The sequence below is a fragment of the Lepisosteus oculatus genome, chromosome 4 (assembly GCF_040954835.1).
Source record: "Lepisosteus oculatus isolate fLepOcu1 chromosome 4, fLepOcu1.hap2, whole genome shotgun sequence".
Taxonomy (NCBI): domain Eukaryota; kingdom Metazoa; phylum Chordata; class Actinopteri; order Semionotiformes; family Lepisosteidae; genus Lepisosteus; species Lepisosteus oculatus.
Genome location: NC_090699.1, coordinates 44,053,713 through 44,073,368, shown reverse-complemented (window position 1 = coordinate 44,073,368; position 19,656 = coordinate 44,053,713). Strand labels below are relative to the sequence as shown.

Genomic DNA, 19,656 nt, shown 5'->3' with positions numbered 1-19,656 from the left:
TATGAAGCCCATTCAGGTAGTCTTTGAAGGATTAAGAGACAGAATGAATATTCAATGATAACACAACTGCTCTGGGCTTTACAGTACATGTATGCTGTAGTAATTCAACAGTTTTATTAACACGTTGAACAGCTACTGTAAAGGTGGCTGACAGATTCTTGATTCCTCCTGGATTTGAGAGGTATGTTATCTGTGCTGTTTCAGTCAAATGTTTTTCTTTATGAATATCTGATTAGCAGTATGCATACTTGGCATACTAATAGTGCTTAATGAATCTCTCTTGGACAGTTTTCTAAGTCTTCAGGTAACATCTTTACACGTGGACATGCTTACAATTTTAGTTATATGCATTATAAGAGCATTATTACAAGCTCCCGAAACTGTGATGTATTGAAATGTGAACAGAAGGATGTAAGAAACAAGTACTTGTAGATTTTTTAAAATTTTGCTGCAATATTGTTTTAAGACTCAAAATGTTAAATGTCAACAATTAGATGAAACGTCTTGTGCATGTTAAAAAATATCCAACGACAAATAAACAAAACCAGTCATGATACAGTACATGTCCATTTCTGTCCAAATTTCAAAATAAGTGGAGAAATAAGCAGTATTAATTACAGGAATTCTTTGGTACGAGCAAAAATATCCCAGACGTGTACAAAGTATGGGAGACAAAAACTAACACAGTGGGTGAATAAGCACACAACAAGCACGCTTCAAATAATTAATATTTCAATTATCCAGAGTTTTGTCTAAATCACATTAAAGAGGGTTCAAAGTTCTTAAGTGTTAAAAAGCTAGTTGGGAGAACTTTCATCACTGAAAATAAGTTATGGCTTTGAATTACAGACTCAATGTTAATGCCACCCTTATTTTAATGGAATTCATAAAACAGTATGAAAAACATAAAACCGTCTTGGTATAGTTCATTAGAAAATAAGCTGGTTGGCTAAAGCAGGAATCCCCACATAATTGTCCATCATCTTAGATCTTTACACTTAATTTTATTATTGTGTGTTCAATAAGGACATTTTCTTTTAAATGCTGACAATACACTTTCATTCAAATCTTGTATTCCTGTATAAACCCAAATTTAAGTCAGTGCTGACAGTTTTAAGGACTGAGCTATGATTAAACTTTAGTACAGGGAAGATAAATGAATTAAGATAACTGTTAACAATCATATACAGTACATGCACATCACCAAGTGACAAATACCTCTAGTTCTGCTGTTTAAAAACAGTTCAAGGAGGATAAATTAAGCACCTAATATGTACCTGACTAATAAAAAGACCAAATAGGTAGCTACAGTACGTCAGCATGCGTAGGCTGCAAAGGAACAAGCAAAGGTTTATTCCATGCTGAAAACAGAAACTTGAAGAAGGCTCCATAGCCGAAACGTGTTTCTTTTCTTCTCTTTACAGCATGGAGTAAACCTTAATAAAAAGATCACCTAAAGAGAGAGACTGAAATTCTACATTGTTTGACTTGTCAAAATTTGATTAAAGGTTAAACAAATGAGTAAAAACCATAACAGAAATGATCAGCAAAATACATCTCTGCACAAACTCCAGCAGATCTTGCAAAACGGGGTGAAGTGCTCATGCCATTATTTGTCCAGAGATTATCTGCAAAGCAAGAGCACATTCCCCAATATTATATGAGGCAGAACGCAGGTATCGGGCTCATTTACTTAACTGGGCTCCAATGGGCACTTCTAGTGCTCTTACAACACTTCTGAGACAATCGTCTTTTTAAGGACCTGACTTTTTTGTTTTAGTTTAACAAGATTAAGAATTTCCATTGTTCTTTATTTTCCGTTTCCAAAACATTGCAGTACAAATGCCAGAAAAATCCTGAACCTGGTACTGAGGTGAGAGGAATTGTTGTGTTTATTTAGCTAAGAAACTAAAATATTTCCAGCACCAGTTCTCTAACAAAAGCAATAAAACTCTGATCACCAACCTGACTGCCAGTGGAAACGTGATCTGAGCTCCCGTTTCTCAGGGATCCTGCAAAAGGGACACAGAAGATAGAGATTTAGCTTCTGGGACTGAGGCTGGCTCTCTGCATTGCAACACCAGAGTCAATATTTGCTTCCCATACTGAAAAGACCAGGAGCTCTCTCTTTGCCTGCAATCCTGGAAGCTCTCAGCTCTGTACTTTCTGGGAGAAGTTAAGTAGATCTAGCTAAGGTTGAGCAAGCACATGTTGAAAACAAGCCACAGGATGATACAGGCCTTCATAACAGGGGTTCAGATGCCTTTTATGATTACAATACAAGTGCACCAAGGCAGAATAACTCAGGAGAGGAGCTGTCTCTTTATAAGACGACCACCAAGGCAACTTTCAACACAAGGAGGTATGATCACATGGGCGTAGATACAATTAGATCACATACACAGCTTAATGGACTATGCAAGCACAAAGCATAAATTACATACAACACATACATGCTTCAAACTTTTTCTTTTTGGTTATAATCCAAAGCAGAAAGCTCTTATTTAAAAGCATGTAGCACTGAATGAGTCTGACAAAAAGCACAATCCATCTTCCAAGATCTCACTCATTGAGTGGCGTTATGAAGCTGTGCATAAAGTCCCTGCAGGCAGTTCTGAGTAATGCTTAATGTCCATTTCAGACTACATTTCAATTAATATGGATAAATAATTTAAGATGTGACATTAACAAAGTGTTACAAGAGGACGAACAAAGACTTTTGAAAGGCTTTGTTCCAAAGAAACCTTTTTTTTCCCCCAGCTACAGTTGAGCGGCTCAGCACTAATACTGCACGGCCATTATTAAGTGTTTGCGGGAAGTGCATTAGTACCTTTCACTCACAGCGAGAATGAGAGCACAGTTTCCCCAGTCTCGCAAAGGTCTTCAGCACCAGCTTCCGAACAAAGATGAGTTAACGACCTCCCACACACACTGGCTTTCAAACACAATTGAACACACAGCTACAGCTGCGCGCCGGCACACACAAACTGCAGGACCAGGAGGGTGACAACCACGCATAGTGCCCTTCCAGCCTGTTCAGAGGCGAGAGAGAGGTAAATGGTGATGGGCCGCCAGAGGCTTACAAGAAGGGAAGAAAAGCGTTTATTCGTGCAGGGAAAAATAGTGCTCAGCACCTGCTCTTGGTGCATAAGAGCCTTTTGCTTTTTGTTCTTCACACCATATTGCATATTGGACAAAGCGGAGAGTTGCACAGGCTGTTACATAGGTTGGGTTTGGCTCCCTCATTGCCACCGTCTTCTGAGCTCAGCAGATTGAAAAGCAGGAGAAGAAAATGCATGCCGAGCTGAAAGTCTGGGGCCGGGGGACACGACAGACGGCAAAAGAGTTGAGAGCCTAAAAAGCTGAGGAACACACCAGGTGAGTCAAAGCAGAAAGCATTGGCTTATATTAAGACTTTTAGAAAACAAGAATCTTCTGTCAATCGGGCTTTGGAATGAGATTACCGTAACACGGGGAAGCCCTTTCACATGTACGGCTCTGACTTGGACTTTAAAAGCCGAGTTAAAAGAGCAGGCCCCGCCCCGTGACCAGAAAGGTTACACAGCCAGACTCCCTGGCACTGTCCCAAGTGCCGACAGATTTCGCACACTCCCACACTCACTGGCTCTGGTCAGTGTCAGTGTCTCTTTCCGTGAGCTCCACTCCAACATGCAGTAGCAATCCTAATATTGACACTGTGCTAAAACAAACCTGGAGCCCCAGTTCTGGCTCCTTACCAAAGTCAACTACAACTGCCTCCCCGCCTCCCCCTGTCTTCTCCTCTGTCACCGTCAGCTCCTTCATACAGCAAAATCCACAGTTACATCCGATAGTCTTCCTCGTCTACCAAATCCACTTTTTGAAACAGATACGGCACATGTCTAGCCCTCTTTGAAAATGTTGTGTTTGACAAATACTACCGGCCAAACATGCCTTCACAGAACTTCCACCATTTTGTTTTCTTTACATTTTTTTGGTGTTAACTTATTAAACAGCATAGAATCATTTCATCACGAGACACAGAGCACTCTTGTAAATGTAGTTCAGGTGGGTAGCTGCGTCAGCATGCGTAGGCTGCAAAGGAACAAGTAATAGGTTTATTCCATGCTGAAAAAAAGAAGAAAGAGAACACAACGTTTCGGCCGTGGAGCCTTCTTCAGGTGTGAGAGAGACAGGGCAGTAGGCAAAGGTAAAGTAGCTGGAGAACAAAGGTTGGGAGGGAGGAGGAGTGAGAGGCGGGAGCAGGGGACAGAAAGAGAGGCCAATCAAGAGGTGTGAAGTCAGAATGGGTGCAGAGAGGTGTGAAATGAAACTTCCAATGAATGGAGAAAATTTAAAAGAACAGTAATCTGTCGTTAAGGGAAGGGAGAATGTGTGATCCTAACTGCTGTCTGGGTGATCCGGAATTGTCCTGAGGGGCCTTGAATGAGTGTGGTGGTGGCTGTGTACTTGCAGGTGATACAGCGAGCATGTATCACCTGCAAGTACACAGCCACCACCACACTCATTCAAGGCCCCTCAGGACAATTCCGGATCACCCAGACAGCATCTTGTACCTCCAGCAACCTTATTTACTGTATCTCTTGCAGTAAATGCCCAGCCATCTACATTGGTGAAACAGGAAGGAGACTCGGAGACCGCTTCAGAGAACACGTCAGGGCTGTGAAGATTAAAGATCTCTCCAAGCCCATTGTTTCTCATTTCACCTCTGACGGCCACGACCACACTAATCTCTCCGTCTGTGTTCTCAAAGACGGTTTTCCGAACTCATACATCAGAAAGACCACCGAAACTAAAATTATTCTGCAGTTAGGATCACACATTCTCCCTTCCCTTAACGACAGATTACTGTTCTTTTAAATTTTCTCCATTCATTGGAAGTTTCATTTCACACCTCTCTGCACCCATTCTGACTTCACACCTCTTGATTGGCCTCTCTTTCTGTCCCCTGCTCCCGCCTCTCACTCCTCCTCCCTCCCAACCTTTGTTCTCCAGCTACTTTACCTTTGCCTACTGCCCTGTCTCTCTCACACCTGAAGAAGGCTCCACGGCCGAAACGTTGTGTTCTCTTTCTTCTTTTTTTCAGCATGGAATAAACCTATTACTTGTTCTCTTGTAAATGTAGATGAGCGATTGATAATCACCGACTTAATTCTGAAAAAAATCACATAAGGTACGATTCCAAACAAAATCTCAACGACTCGAGCCATAACGCAGCCAGATGCCAGAGGTGCAGAAGTTACCTGTGATGAGGGGCATTTTGACTTTGCCCGATTTCTTCCTCACAGTGTACCATGCATCTTTTTCAATTCCGCAATTCAAACCATCAGAACTCGGGGATAAAAAAAAGCATATTTGCAGATTTTTCCACCTGGGCCTAATTCAAGTGAAAACAGATTAGGGTTCAAGTCCGTACAAACCCAATGTTAAATGCTGTGCTCACCGTCTCGACAATACTGCACACAATCACTCACGGCCATACAGGGTGAAATACTACCAATAAATGTGAAATCAAAATCAATTGTTGATCCCGCAGCAATAAAACACTAAATCGATTAATACCTGCAAGTGTCCAAACTTAAATTCAATCATCCCCCCTCTCTACACTAATAAATCCACATTCAGATTTTAGTGAACGTAGCAATTGACGTTATTGTGTTACTCCTACTCAAAGCAGAGAAGGAGAAACACTGAAACACTGAAACATTGAAACACAGAAACATTGCATCTAAACGCTGAGAAAGGCAGTATGTGGACTGTTCATTTTTTGCAATTGGTTTTATGATTTATCAAGAGCAGTTTACATTTAGTAGTTTGTGTGCAAGACTGAGTTGCCTGACATGACAGGCCTTCTTCTCATTTATCAGGGGAAAAAAATGAAATAACAGAAATACCCTTTAAAGAACCCAGAATCTGTGACATTTTATTAGCAGAGCTCAGTTTCCAATTTACTGCTGCCCTGCTTGAAACAGGCCTGGCGCAGACCAGGGGAATCGGAGCAGAGCTGCCAGTCATCCTGCGCGAGAGAGGGGGCCAGACAGTGAGGTCTTAATTACAGCGCTCTCACGACGACACCGAGAGGGGAAGAGACAGATGGGGGAGGGGGGGAGCGGCGAGTGGGAGCAGAAAAATAGAAGCCGTCGTTGGGAAGAGAGGGCTGCCAGGTAAGACAAATTATGGGAAAGGAAGACAAGATGGGAACAGAGCAAGAAAAACAGCAGGAGAGAGAGAAAAGGCGGGCAGTGTGGTGATTAAGTCAAAAGCAATAGGACACAAGGCCAAGAAGGAGACAAAGAATAACACACAGAGAGAGAGAGGAGGTGTAGCTAGTTAGGTTTCAGGTGAAGAGCAAATGCAGGACGTGGAGGACAGTGCTTCTCACTAAAATGCTTTACAAGGCTTACTAACTGACCCCAATTGAGGCACACTGAGCTTCTGGAATCCGCACGGCCCCCACATCCCAGTACAAAGAGAGGACGCAGAAAAATAAAGACAATGGCTTCTGACATGACCGTGAACCTTCCTTTAGTACGACCAAAGGCAAACCGCCAAGCAAAATAGGGCAATTGATTCTAAATTATAACTCCTACAGTCAAAAACAAAAGGAAGAGTGGTTAACCTTTGGCCTGTCTGGAGTCCTGACTGACGGTGATTATAAAATGTCGTTACAAGACTGATGGGGAAAAGCAATTCCACAAAGCGAGTTGGCTATCTGGGATCTCTTCCCCTGTGAACTCCGCACGGCCCTCTCATTTCACGCTAACTGCTTTTCTGACCTCGACACACTATTCTCTGCAGGGCTTTGGGTTTTACTGCAAGGCGTTTCAAGCCACCTCCTTGTTAAAAAGTCTGGAAGCTTCACAGGCTGACTCATTTGATAACAAAGAAGGGCTCAAGCACGCGAGGGAAGTGCAGAGCTGCGCCAAGGGTTCGTGACGTCCAGAATGACAACACCCCACAGGCAGCTGTTCAGGTACAGCACGACACAGTCTACAGTTCTGGTTCAGTACAGCTTCACACCCAGATGGATGACGTCTGTATGCTTTTAGTTCTAAGAAAAAAGCATGCGCCATTCACTTCCAAAGAAATCTCCATATGTTTGACATGTTCAAAATCAACACAAACGCCAATAAACAACTGCAACATCCATTCATTTTCTAACCGCTTCACCCAAGACAAGGTTGCAGGGGAGTTGGTGCCTAACTGCAAACTACAGGTGCCAGGCAGGATATACCAGTCCATCAGAGGGCCACATGGACACACAGACACACACATTTACACCACAGATAAGCTTCCCAGAAGCCAATTAACCTACCAGTATGTCTTTGGACTGTGGGAGGAAACCAGAGCACCTGGAGGAAACCCACTTGAACATGGGAAAAACATATAAACATGCAAATAACGTCCCAGGAATTGAACCCAGAGCCCCAACTCTGTGGGGTTGCTAACTACTGCACCTCCATACTACAGTACATGTAAAAATGATGAACACCTCTGATCGGAGCGCAGGACTTAATTGGAAGTTGCCCAACCTATCCAGAGCTTGCCAGCCAGCAGAAACCCCTGCGGGTTAACAGGTGACTGACATTCCAGTAGTGATCTCTTTCTGATGCTGAAATTTGTGCTACGGAGTTACAGTGGGTAAAAGAAGCAGATGATGACAGTGCATGTTCCAGAGGATTTGTGCGTGATGAGCATCTTCTGGTTAACAGCACCATCAGCAAAATATTCTGATTTAAGGTGCCAGAAGAGAACAGCTGAGATGAAAGAGAATACATGATATGGCATCACCAGATAGCCCTCTATCTCTGTTTCAAGTTCGTCACCATTCTGTCTGAGATAATGTAAGGTGCTGTGGGGCTCTAGGGGAAGGTAACCCAGAATAAAATACATCATCTCATTCAGGATACCAACAGCAAATCAGTCCATTTCTGCTAAAGTTGCAAAGTAAGGGTGACTAGTCAGCAGGGGGAAATAAAAACTGGTCTTTCATGATGGGGAGATTCAGACAGTCAAACTTTCTAAAATTGTGATAAGGCCAGAGATAATTAATATTCACATTACTATAACTCATTGTCAGTGCTTTCTCCTAAAAGACTCCATGCCTTGTAAAACAATTACGAAGAATGTAAAAAAAAACATACATTGCAAGTATAATTAGAAAAAATGTACAGGGTTAATGCGCCATAAGTATTGCAGAATTACAAAGTGCACAGCATGAATAAGATTTAGGCACTGTAATAGATTCATATCACCATCGAGGCAGTATTATAAAGTCATCATGAAACGGTCTTATGTTCTTACCAGCACTACTCTGGGGAGCATTTCAAAAGGATGCGGTACACATTGGAAAATCCACAAATGAGTGTTAGTCTGTTTTAGATGGGTTTCTACTTATGTCCAGCCCCAAGGACTTTCAGTTACAGCCTATAATAGACTAAAATTATTCCAAGGTTTTACCCAAAAGAATCCGTTGGGTTTATCTGGGTACTGAAGTAGCCTTGGTGGCGTATCCCTCCGGGCCTCTGGCTGCTCCAATGCTTCCCCAGTCAAGACCACAACGAGGGAGAAGTGCACACAAGGAAATAAATGGGAGGAGGGAATTAATTCAGACCGTGGAACTTTGACCCTGAGACACATTCATCACCGCTGCCCTTATAGACTCCACTCTCACCCCTTTCATGAGCTTCTTTCACACGACACACCCACAGCTCCGAGGCCGGGATATATATCCATCAACCTGTGAGCGCCTCTCTTTAAGAATGCAGCACGCCGCTTGTCTGCCGTGCACACTTTACATTTCTCAAGACGCCAGCTCTCCTCCTCATCCAGAAATAACACGGCAAAACTAAACCAAATGTGCTGCTGTGCCAATCCCAGGACACAGAGGTGCAGCTTTAACAGTTATTACTTTATCCTCCCTTGAAAAACAAATTAACTCCCCAAGTCGAAAGATTACTTTATATCCATGATGTTTGTTCTCGAAGACCAGATCTGAGTGGAAACAGTTTTTCTCCAATGACCTCCAACCAGATGAAAGGTCTCCATCTTTCAGGCTCTTTATTTCAAGTATAGCTTACCCAGAGGAAAAAGTAGTTTTCTAAGTGCTTTGAAAATAAGGATTTTTTTTTTAAATGGTCTTACGGCTATATTAATTTTGAACGCTAGGGCCTATCGATTTATTTTTTTTAGAAAGAAGCTGTATCTCAAATTGTTCAATTTCACAGCAGGATCATCTATCTATCCACAATTACTATTTGAAGGTACCTGTCAAATATTTTCAACAAGCACAATTTTATGGAATCAATCTTCTTGGGTGTTGGGAGCATTTCATTGAAGTACAGCTACGCTACAAGCTATGTCAACCCCCAGATCAGAAGGCTAATGAAGGGAGCTGGAGGTGTGATCAGCTAGGTAGTCACATCACAGACCTGCTAGATCACGGACTGGACTGCTCTGTGGGGACTGTCCTCTTAACACACGCTACAGAGGATAACCCGAGCTGCCGCAGCAGAGATTTCTTCGTGTCCTTAGTGAAAAACCTGATACCGTTTTTTTTTTTAATTGGGCAGTTTGACAAAAATCCAAATCTCAACTCCGACATTATGTCCGAGTCTGGATTTAAACGCTCTCTGATAAAACCAGGAAGGAGGTCTGTACTCCCCAGACCCCTCAGCATATTCACTGTTAATAGCAACCCCGTCTCTAAAGCCCAAAGGCCATTACAGCTGCTGCTGCTCCGCTTGACCACGAAGAGCATGGTGCTGACTGTAGAGCGCCGAACAAGTCTCCGCAGCTTCCAAACAGGACCGGAAGTCAGGACCGTCTGGCAGTTTGAGCAGTTCCAGATTGTCCCTTTCTGGATCTCTTTTTCAGATTTTGCTGAAAAAAAAAAACTATTTTTTTCTTTTTGAGAAGCGACAGATTCTTCTGTATGGGATCCAGACAACTGATATGTCGTCAAAATGTGTTTTCTGCTTCAACCTATTATAAGAGCTAATTTGACCAGAAAGGTGAAATGTATTGGTTAACAGGTTGTCCTGAAAATTATTGTATAGAACTATAAAAAAATCTCAAAGTAGGAACTGAGAGATCACTCATTTTTGTCTGTTGACATATACCAATTTTATTAAATTAATATTAAATCTCCATAATACTACACAAAATACTCTATTCAATAATCTACACTGGTCTAGGTACTGCAATCATGGGTTTAATACAAAGACAACACCGTTCACTTTCCTGTGGCTCATATGGTGTAGCAAATACAGGACAGAGAGGGAATTCCTTTCTTGTGCCTCTACATAGAGTAAACTATTCAGAACACAAACCCTTTAGAATTACTGAGGGCCTAGTTTTCATATCCACTGGATACCTCTCTCTCCTAAGACGATGTGATTAAAAACATCAACCAGGTATGACAGCTTCATGCTATTAAAAGCTTTCTGAGCTATAACTACCTCCTTTTGTATTTAGTGTCTTGTAATACCATAGGACTTTCTGTTCTAAATGAATCCTCCCCGATCTGAATTAATTATAGCAGGTAAAATCCATTCAAGTCATGCCGCTAAAATTTGTGCAAGGACCTTTTGCCATGTGCAATTTTCTATGTAGGAAAAACAGGGTACGAGGGTATAATTTACATATTTCTAGACATAGAATTCTACAGGCTCACAAAATACTGCGTGAAAATAACAGACTTTCAATTTTTAGACTGGCCTAAATATAGCTGCAAAAATTCAGATTGGTATATTCCTGACCTTTCACTGCATTTCTGAAAAGTGCCATCTTGCACAGTGTTCAGTGGAATCTGAAACATCAAGAGAACACCTCACTCTCATGGGGGTTCCTAAACTATACAAACAGGTGCATGGTCTGATATTATATTTCCGACTAATGTCCTAGTAGTTTTACCTAAAAACGTCTCTACTTATAAGCAAGTTGGATGAATTGTTTAAAATATGTAGTGCTTCTTCAATTAAAGATTCTCCTAGGCTCAAAAGACAACATTCTCAAGAGATCTCTTTTATATAAAAGCCTTTATGACTAAGGTTTTTATCAGTGGGGATCTGTTATTTGATATCCCAAACGCCTGTTAAAATCCTCTCTACAAAAAAGCTTCCACATTAGATAGAACACTCAAAATAATCAAAACAATTTGAAACAACTGACTCGCCAAAAGAGGACCTACAGTATTAGAAGCATGTATTCATCTTTTACACATTATTCAATGGTACAGTATATGGCACTTTTATATATCAGAATAATCTCCATTCAATTATTAGTAGCATATTTGCTTGACCCATTCTCTTTTAAACTTGCCATGTTAAGTGTTGCTTTAAAATGGTTTTCGTGGTATAAACATGTTACTGCTTCTTAGGAAGATCATTACATTTAATAGAATGATTGATCCTCCTTTTCTCCTGTCACATTTCAAGAGCAGATCTTTATTCCAGGTTCATTATGAGATTTTTAGTGGCAAGACAGGAATGAGCTCTCTCCAATTTAAGATGTCAATGCTTTGTTAAGATGTTAAGTTATAATGGCATCCATTTTTAAAGAGGCACACTCAGAATTTATCCTGTAAGTTCTCTGGCACGCTTAAGATTCATACTTATTTCCACACATGTAACAGCCACCCATACTGCAGACACTGGGATACATTCTGGAGCTCTTCCACAAACAGCCAAAACTTCAGCAGGATGAAAAGCACTCCAGACCACTAGTTGGTGACTCCGATCTATTTCCACTCTTACTTTTTCTTGGCTGGGCTTGAATGAAAGTTAAGCCTATCCTTATTCACTTCAGTAGCAGTGAAGAACATACTGCTATAGCAGTACTATGAACGTTACTACTAAACTGCCATTAAGAAATTAGCACGTAACATATTTCAGCTTCCCTGTGGTATAAATGAGAATCTACCTAATACGTGTCCACATGTCCTAGAAACTCTCGTTCGGGAAGGAAAAAAAAATCTATAATAACCTCTTCATACAAGATCATCTTTTTGGCTGTCTCAGCTCCTGCCTCTACTTATAATTGCTCGTCACATGTCTATAAAAGGCATGTCCATATTTATTACCTTATCTTTAATAAACAGCAAACCCTGTTTACATAGTGTACTGGGAGACTTCACTGAGAAACCAGTCAGTCTCACGGTACAGAACACTCCTTTCCAACCTTTCCTTTCACTCGCCTCAGATCTGCTTTGCAAAATTAATGGGCTGAAACAGGAGCGAAGTCCCATGCTACAGAAGAGGTCATGCAGAGGAACGATGAGGTAGGGAACAAGAGACGTGATTGAGAAAATGAAAGCAAGACGTAGAATGCTGGAGGCTCTAAACTTTTAAAGACATATGATTCAGAGAAAGACAAGGCCCACTAACAGGCTCATTATAAGTGAGTCAATCAGAACCTACTGAGAGAAGAAGGCACATAGGAGTACATACTGTACACAATACATACGTTACTGAATGCCTTTTCAAACACACTCAATTCCTACCACGCAGAAGAAGGGTTTTACGTTTTGCACATAGGCACAAAGTATGCTTACACACATTAGACTCCTGTCTGTATTAACATCTAACGGATGCACTACAACATCCACTCAATTAACATCAACAAAGCCAGCAATTCTGAAGAGCAAAAATGCTGATCCAACTGTAATTCGCATACAAAACAGCTGAAACAGGAACATTTCTATATTTTGATAGTCTGACTTCTGCATTAGTGTAGAGTGCCACTGTACAGTGTAAAGTGCTTAAGATATGTGATGTGCATATATGTGGCTTCAAACAAATTTTGATCTGCACAAAAGTACTGTCCTTCTCAAAAGAAAATTTGCCAAGGATGTGAAGTTGCCTTTGGACTTTAGTATTCACAGTTAATTATCACCTGGGGCAGATTTAAGTCTGCAATAGTATGTTTCTTCTCTCCTACATAAATTCAAAGGGGTAAATGTCAGGACAATGGGGATCTCCTCGGTTTTAAAACTTCTCACCTGCCATTTTATTCAGGTATTTATGATTTGATGTCGTAAAGTTTATGTGTCTTTGAATGGTAAACCAGAAAGTGAAACTACAACAAAAAGAAATACTGATGGATTTGGTTGCACATCACAGTTGGCAAGACAAAAAAATAGGTTTGCAAAGTGACCACAAATTACTATGTACTAAGGGATGACAGTATATTAAAAGAAAACAGAAAAAAAAACACAGATTCATGGTATCTCAATTCCTCAAACATTAAGTAAATCCCAAAATATTTTACAAAATAAATGCCACAAACAGGAGCCCAGAGAACAAGTCTCTTTGAGAAACAGATGTTCCCCATGATAAAGAAATTGGCTGGATCTCCCAGTGCAGACAGGACTATTCCATTGTGTTCAAGGACTATAAATCACACTATTGCCACCCCAGGAACAAAGCACGTATTTGTAATAGGAAGTAATACTACTCCATTAATGGACAAAATTGTGTGATGTGACACTGACAGCTCTAGACAGGAGTCTGAGGGCAGAAATCACGTCTTGTTCTAAAGATGCCCAATGTTCTCCCACAGCACAAGGCAGATCAAAGTAATTGTTAACCAAAAACTGCTAAGCACATAATAGTAAGTCTAAACAAGACTTCTACATAAAAGTAAGCAAGTAAACATCTTTGTAAAAGGAATGATTCACTTCTGAATTCTTGTGGTTTTCACTTCAGTGTTTATTCTGTGAACATTCATTTACTGAACCAGTTTAAATATTTTTAATCCTTTGCAAAGTTTTGTCACAGCACTTGGATATTCCCCCTTCACACATGGCTCCCCACATGGGAAATTACATCACTTTTCAGAAAGGTTTGGATATATAATTGGATAATTACAAGAATATGTTCCCTATTTATTTTATACTTTATATATCAATGTCTTCCTTGGAAATATACTTACCCAGAGGCATTTCTCTGATCTTCTGCTTTTAGTTCAAGCATAGAACGAACACCTATAGTAACATATATACAGTAACAGATGTATACACATAAAGAGGAAAACACTTCCTTGTGCCCTCCTACCAGTTCTGAGTTGCAACATCAAGTCCATTACATGGGTAGCAGCCATCAGCATGTCCATACTGTTCACTGATGCAAGAACACTTTGCAAGAACTGTAGTCAGGATTCCCTACTACGACAAATACCATGAGTCTCAAAATAGTAAAAACGAATTAGGAGCAGTTTACTGGTAAAAAAGCAGCCAGTGTAGAGCTGTTTTTCCCATGGTTTACCACAACAATTCACCTTCACCTCAACATCTAGCACTCCAACTATCCTCTCACTAAACACCCAACAATTAACACAGGAGTCATGAGCACATGGCAACACTGCTCCTCCTGCAGGTTCAGGTTTAGCTAACTAGAGTCACTTGTTGTCGATTAAACTTGAAGCTTATGATGGTCTAGACTCTAGAGCACCAACAGATCGAAATACACAAAACATTCTTGATTGGGATATCACAGGCAAGACAAAACGCAACAATTATTTCACAGGATGGGGATTTCTGTTCATGTGAAAATGTGAATGTGTCCCTCTTCCTTTATCTGGATGCCTCGTCTGCTGGTGAAGAATCACGTGAGGACAGCATAGGATTCAGGATTCAGGCGAGGATGTTGTTGTGTGTGTGTGTGTCGCGTTTGTGAGGTCTCTGTGACTCTGTCCACACACTTAGGGTCTTACTGCCTGCTTAGACTTTTCTTAGTGCCCTTCAGTTCATACTGTTTTGACCTCACACATCTGCTTGGGAAATACGGAGTGATTCCATCTGCTTTTATTAGCAGTCACTAACATTATTCACTATATGTAAACGAGCCAAACATGTAAACAGTTTGGAAATTACGATGTGCTTTGCTCTGCACTTTGGGCTGATCGTAAATACTGAAGGGGAAAGTCACATGTGGTTTGGGCCCACCTGAGTGAACGGTTTACTAAAAGTGTCACGAATTAGTCTATATTCCAGTTATTAACTTGTCTGCAGATCTTTAGTTCCTTTGATCAATTTATAGTATACTGCTCTGAATTCACAGACTACTTCCAAAGGCAAGGGCTTTCCAATAATTTGATTCCTAAACACAGCTGAGTGAATATCCAATCTTGGCTCATTTTATAACCCATTCTTCAACACAGAGAGAATTGTATTGTAGAGTGGCAGAGCCAACATGTTTTGACCGATTCCTTGGGTTGATTAGACAGGGTTTGCCAGATTTTTGTCTAACAAGAGGCCTCTCACATAGCGCTTGAGGAGGCTTTCTTTAGTCTTCACAGTACTCCATTTTGCAAAACACCTTTTATACAGCGTGCAAAAGAAAAAAAAAGCATCTGGTCACTGTCCACAAGAGCTTTGTCAGTACATAAAGTGCCCTTACTAATGAATGGAACTGTGCATCACAGCTCCAGGGTCCTGGGTTTGATTCCTGCCAGAGGCTCCTGTCTGTGTGGAAATCGCATGTTCCCTCTATTACATAAGAAAGGTCACAAACGCGAGGCAACCATTTGACTTGTTCACCTTAATTGGTTGACAGTAACATCTCATCTAGCTGTTTCTCAAAAGATGACAGAATACCGGTTTTCACAACACGTCTGGGTAGCCATGTGATCATATCTATATTACATGATAAGCACGATATCACAAAAAAACTCCACATTATTAATAGCAAAATTAAAAAGTTCTCATAAATAAACTGCAGAAAACAAGACTGGGATTAACTAGCACCCTGCAATTAGTATTTTGTAAATCCTTCTCTGGCAGAGATTATACTGACTAGATGCTATAATGTTCTGGTACTTCAGAGGGGACATTTATGAACATTGCTCCACACAGAATTGCTCTAAGCCTTTCAAAACCTATGGTTTCCTTAGTGAATTGTCATCTTTTGTTAGAATCACACATCTCCAATTGGATTGAGGTCTAGAGATTGAAATGGCCAATCAATAAGGTATCACACCAAAAGTTTGCAGTTAACCATTTCTGTGAGTATCAGGATGTATGCTATGGACCACTGTCATGCCTTAACTCATTTTGGGGGTGCTATCTGCTAGAGTTTGTATGATCTCCCTGTCATACAAACTCCCCTCCCTCTTTGTTTGCATGGTTTGCCTCTAGGTGCTCTGGTTTCCTCCCACAGCCCCAAAAAAAAAAACATACAAGCACCATAGATGGCTTCAAGGTTGGTTGGTTGAAGCAGTTAAAAAAAAGTATGGATGACAAATATAACTGCTGTATGAAATGCTGTTATGCTGTATGAAGCGCAACATTATTGGAGTTTTAAGTGAGACACACTGTCCAATCCATAACTCATTCTGCTACATAGTTATGCTCCTTCTTCATTAGGAGTATTAATAAATGTGGAGGGCACTGTATATTTCGACCTTTGACAAGATCACATATTCATTTTGTGCTGAGCATTTTGTCAGTTACAGTATTTCCTTGTCACAGTTGTCTGGGCATTAACATGACGGGGCTCTTGAATGCCAGGTGTTCAGTCATTCACCAGAAAGGTAAGCTGCTGGTTCTTTTTATATGACCAGAGAAACAGCAGATAAAATACAATCATTACATCTTATAGATGAATTGCAGGTATACCGAGACAGGCAGTCCTGAAGGGATCCAGTAAAACGCGCAGAGATACAGTTTCTCATTCTCAGCCCGAGAGAGAGACGAGCCTGACACCCCGATTGTTGCTGAGGAGCTCTATCTGCCTCGAAGTGTCACAGGCACACAGATCCACAGAGAGATACTGAGCGACGGGAAAGCCGCCAGTGACAGACAAAGCATTTCTGCTCTCTCTCAGCGAAGTGCCGGGCAAGTGCACTTCACACAGACACTGCTGAGCAAATCTACAGTGCACACTTGTTTACCAGGGGTCTTTGTGATGGGGAAAAGTCAGACTATTGGACTCTTGACTCAATAAGGTTGTCTTATGTGACCATCACAGCACCATACAAGTGTAAGGATTATTATTTTTTTGTTCACATGTGACAGAATAATCGTCTGTGTCATTTTGTTCTCCTGTCAGATAGTCAGTAACCTATCACTTGTAAGGGACATCTATGCCAGTGCGGATGGTTAATATTCACATCGCAGGCATGGAAACACTGCAAGGAAAAGTGGGCAACTTCACTTTTTCTGGGGGTAGAAAGCACTTTCATTATTTTAATAAGGCAGATGTACCGAGTGATGTCCACTTAAAGGCAGTTAAAAAATGCATTTGTTTTTCAGCAAATATTTTGTGGCTTTGCAAAGTAGCTCACCCAAGGGTAATTTTATCCAAGTTCCCTAAATATGTAACTTCCATATTTCAAACCCCAAATGCAGTTGCCAAAAGGACTTCAGTATAGCAAGATACCCAGCTTTCAGTTCAAATGGTGGAATAATAATTGAAATGAAAATATAATTACACAAAGCATAAGTCTCTACAATGATGTATAATTTAATCCACATGAAATAATGGAACATGAGGTGAAACATACCAATTTGGTGGTTAAAGTCATCACGTTGAGTATGATACAAGTTATCCAGTTACCATCTGCTTAAATTGCATACAAAGCCTGCAAAAAAGCTTTCATTGTCAAATCAATGTCAGGGAGGGATAATTATTAAACCCACAGTAAAACCTCAGACTCAAATTGCTATGCAAATAGTCCAAAATGTCTGGCTCCTCAGGGCTTTTTCTTTCGATTGCAACATCCTGCACACCATACCGAAGCAGTCTGACAGATGACCTCATTAGAGAGCTAATTGAATTTTAATTAAACACAGACCACCAGGGATCAACCTGAACTGGGCTTTCTCCATACGATCCAAAAGTGCCATAAGAAGAGAAACAATGTTAGGCACTCACATCAAGCCATCAGCATATTCTCACCAACAAGGCCCTATTACATGAGTGGGGATGTAATGGAAGTTTTATAGGTAGTTTCGATATACACACAGCCGGTAGGTGCAGAAATTTGCGACTGCATATTGTGAATATTGTGACTGCAATACCTATGATCACTTCTAGTTTATTGGAGAAACTGAAAGCAGGTTGCAAGAATGCTGACCCCAGTTTAAGCACCACCAGGATAGCTAACCCAACACACCATGCAGTGACAACCACTGAGTATATTGAACTACACCCTTGAGAAACTGGAATCTTGGCATTTTAAAAAGTAATTCATAGATGTCCAAGGTGTAGCAGTGTTTTTAAAAAAGATCCAGTCTCTGCGTTATGAATTTCCAAGCTTGCGACACCTTAAATGAGGCCCATCCCTCGCTCCACACACATCAAATATGAAAGGTCCAGGCCAGGGGCAGAGTTCAAGAGCTGCATGTTGCGAATCCCACAATTCTGAGAAACATACTGTACACCCTACTGTACACCATAAGGACACAAAAACGGTTACAAACGGGAGAGAAGAGGCCATTCAGCCCATCCTGGCTAATTAATCTAGGAACTGTATCCAGCAGTTTCTTCAAAGAAGCCAGAGTACTGGCTTCCACAACATGGCTGAGTTTGTTTCATATTAATAGTCCCACAACCCTTTAAATAAAGAAATGCACTCTGTTCTTAGTTTTCATGTTACAGTTTCCACTTGTGCCCTCTGGTTTGTGTTTCACTGTTGATTCTGAAGTCCACTGGGTTGACTTTAAAGGATTCGGTTAGCTGCCCTTTCAGTTCGGCACAGTGCTGCTACAATTCCCCATGCAGTCACGTCTCCGAGCCACTAACAGCCGTCTGCTAGAGGAATTCTTCAGCACTATTAAGTCACACACTTGAGTCTGCCTGTTCACAGAAATGCCCAAATCGCAGCCTAATGGCTGAGAACAGGGATGACTAATACCCAGAAGATCATCTGCTGGAAAAAAGCGATTCTGCTTATTGTGATGAATCTAGGCCACTTTGCTTTCCCTTCTAACAAGAGAATGGAGTTGAGTGCTTTGTCACAGCACTAGGCTCTTGAAACAGAAACCAACCGCAATTTTCCAGTGCTGCTGCTCCATTACTCTCTTCAAAGCTAAAAGCCAAAACATTACCCTATCGTTTATAGTTTGCCTGTTTCTTGGGCTGGAATTCCACTCTCTCACAAATATTAACAGTAACAGGATGATTCCAGATACATAAAAAGCCTGTGAAGTGTGGACCCAATGTAACATTTTAAAAATAATTTACTGACAAACATCACTCACATGAAGCAAGAAGGTTTGGCTTGATAAGATTTTCATTTCCCACTGCACCCTACAACTAAAGAGTCAAATACATCTTTATTCTTCAAGTTTATTTTAGATTGCCAAAAACGTCTTTACTATGACAGGCTAAGATGTCCGCAGCACTGCATCAGAGGTTACTCCTGGGACAGCTCTGTTCCTTAATGCCAGCCTTCCTCCCTTCAGTCTTCTGCAGCATTTATGCACTCCACCCCTGGCTGTTAATCTAGACTTATACAAAGGCTCCAATAAAGGCCAAGTAAACCTTTGCTCCTGCGCAGATAAGAGTCCTATTAAAACCTTCTCCGTCACAGCTCTGACCTTTTCAGTGGCATTCGAAGGGCCTGTTCCCCTGGGAAGAGGCTCAGGGGTGGGATAAACGCATGGAGCATTTAAAAAAAAATCTGATAAGCAATGAACAACATAGCCACTTAAAC

General features: G+C 41.0%; 1 protein-coding gene across 4 annotated transcripts in view; it reads right to left on the bottom strand.

Annotated features, from left to right (window-relative positions):
* The window catches only part of ndst2a (N-deacetylase/N-sulfotransferase (heparan glucosaminyl) 2a), a 135,261-nt gene that overhangs the window by 39,854 nt on the left and 75,751 nt on the right, over nucleotides 1-19,656 (bottom strand). For 3 of the 4 annotated variants that reach the window (XM_069189255.1, XM_015347828.2, XM_015347830.2), the window contains one exon: nucleotides 1,966-2,012. The exons of the other annotated variant lie outside the window; for it this stretch is intronic. The gene's annotated coding sequence lies outside the window, so the exon portion shown is untranslated. The remainder of the gene's footprint in view (nucleotides 1-1,965; nucleotides 2,013-19,656) is intronic. 4 annotated transcript variants of the gene reach the window in all.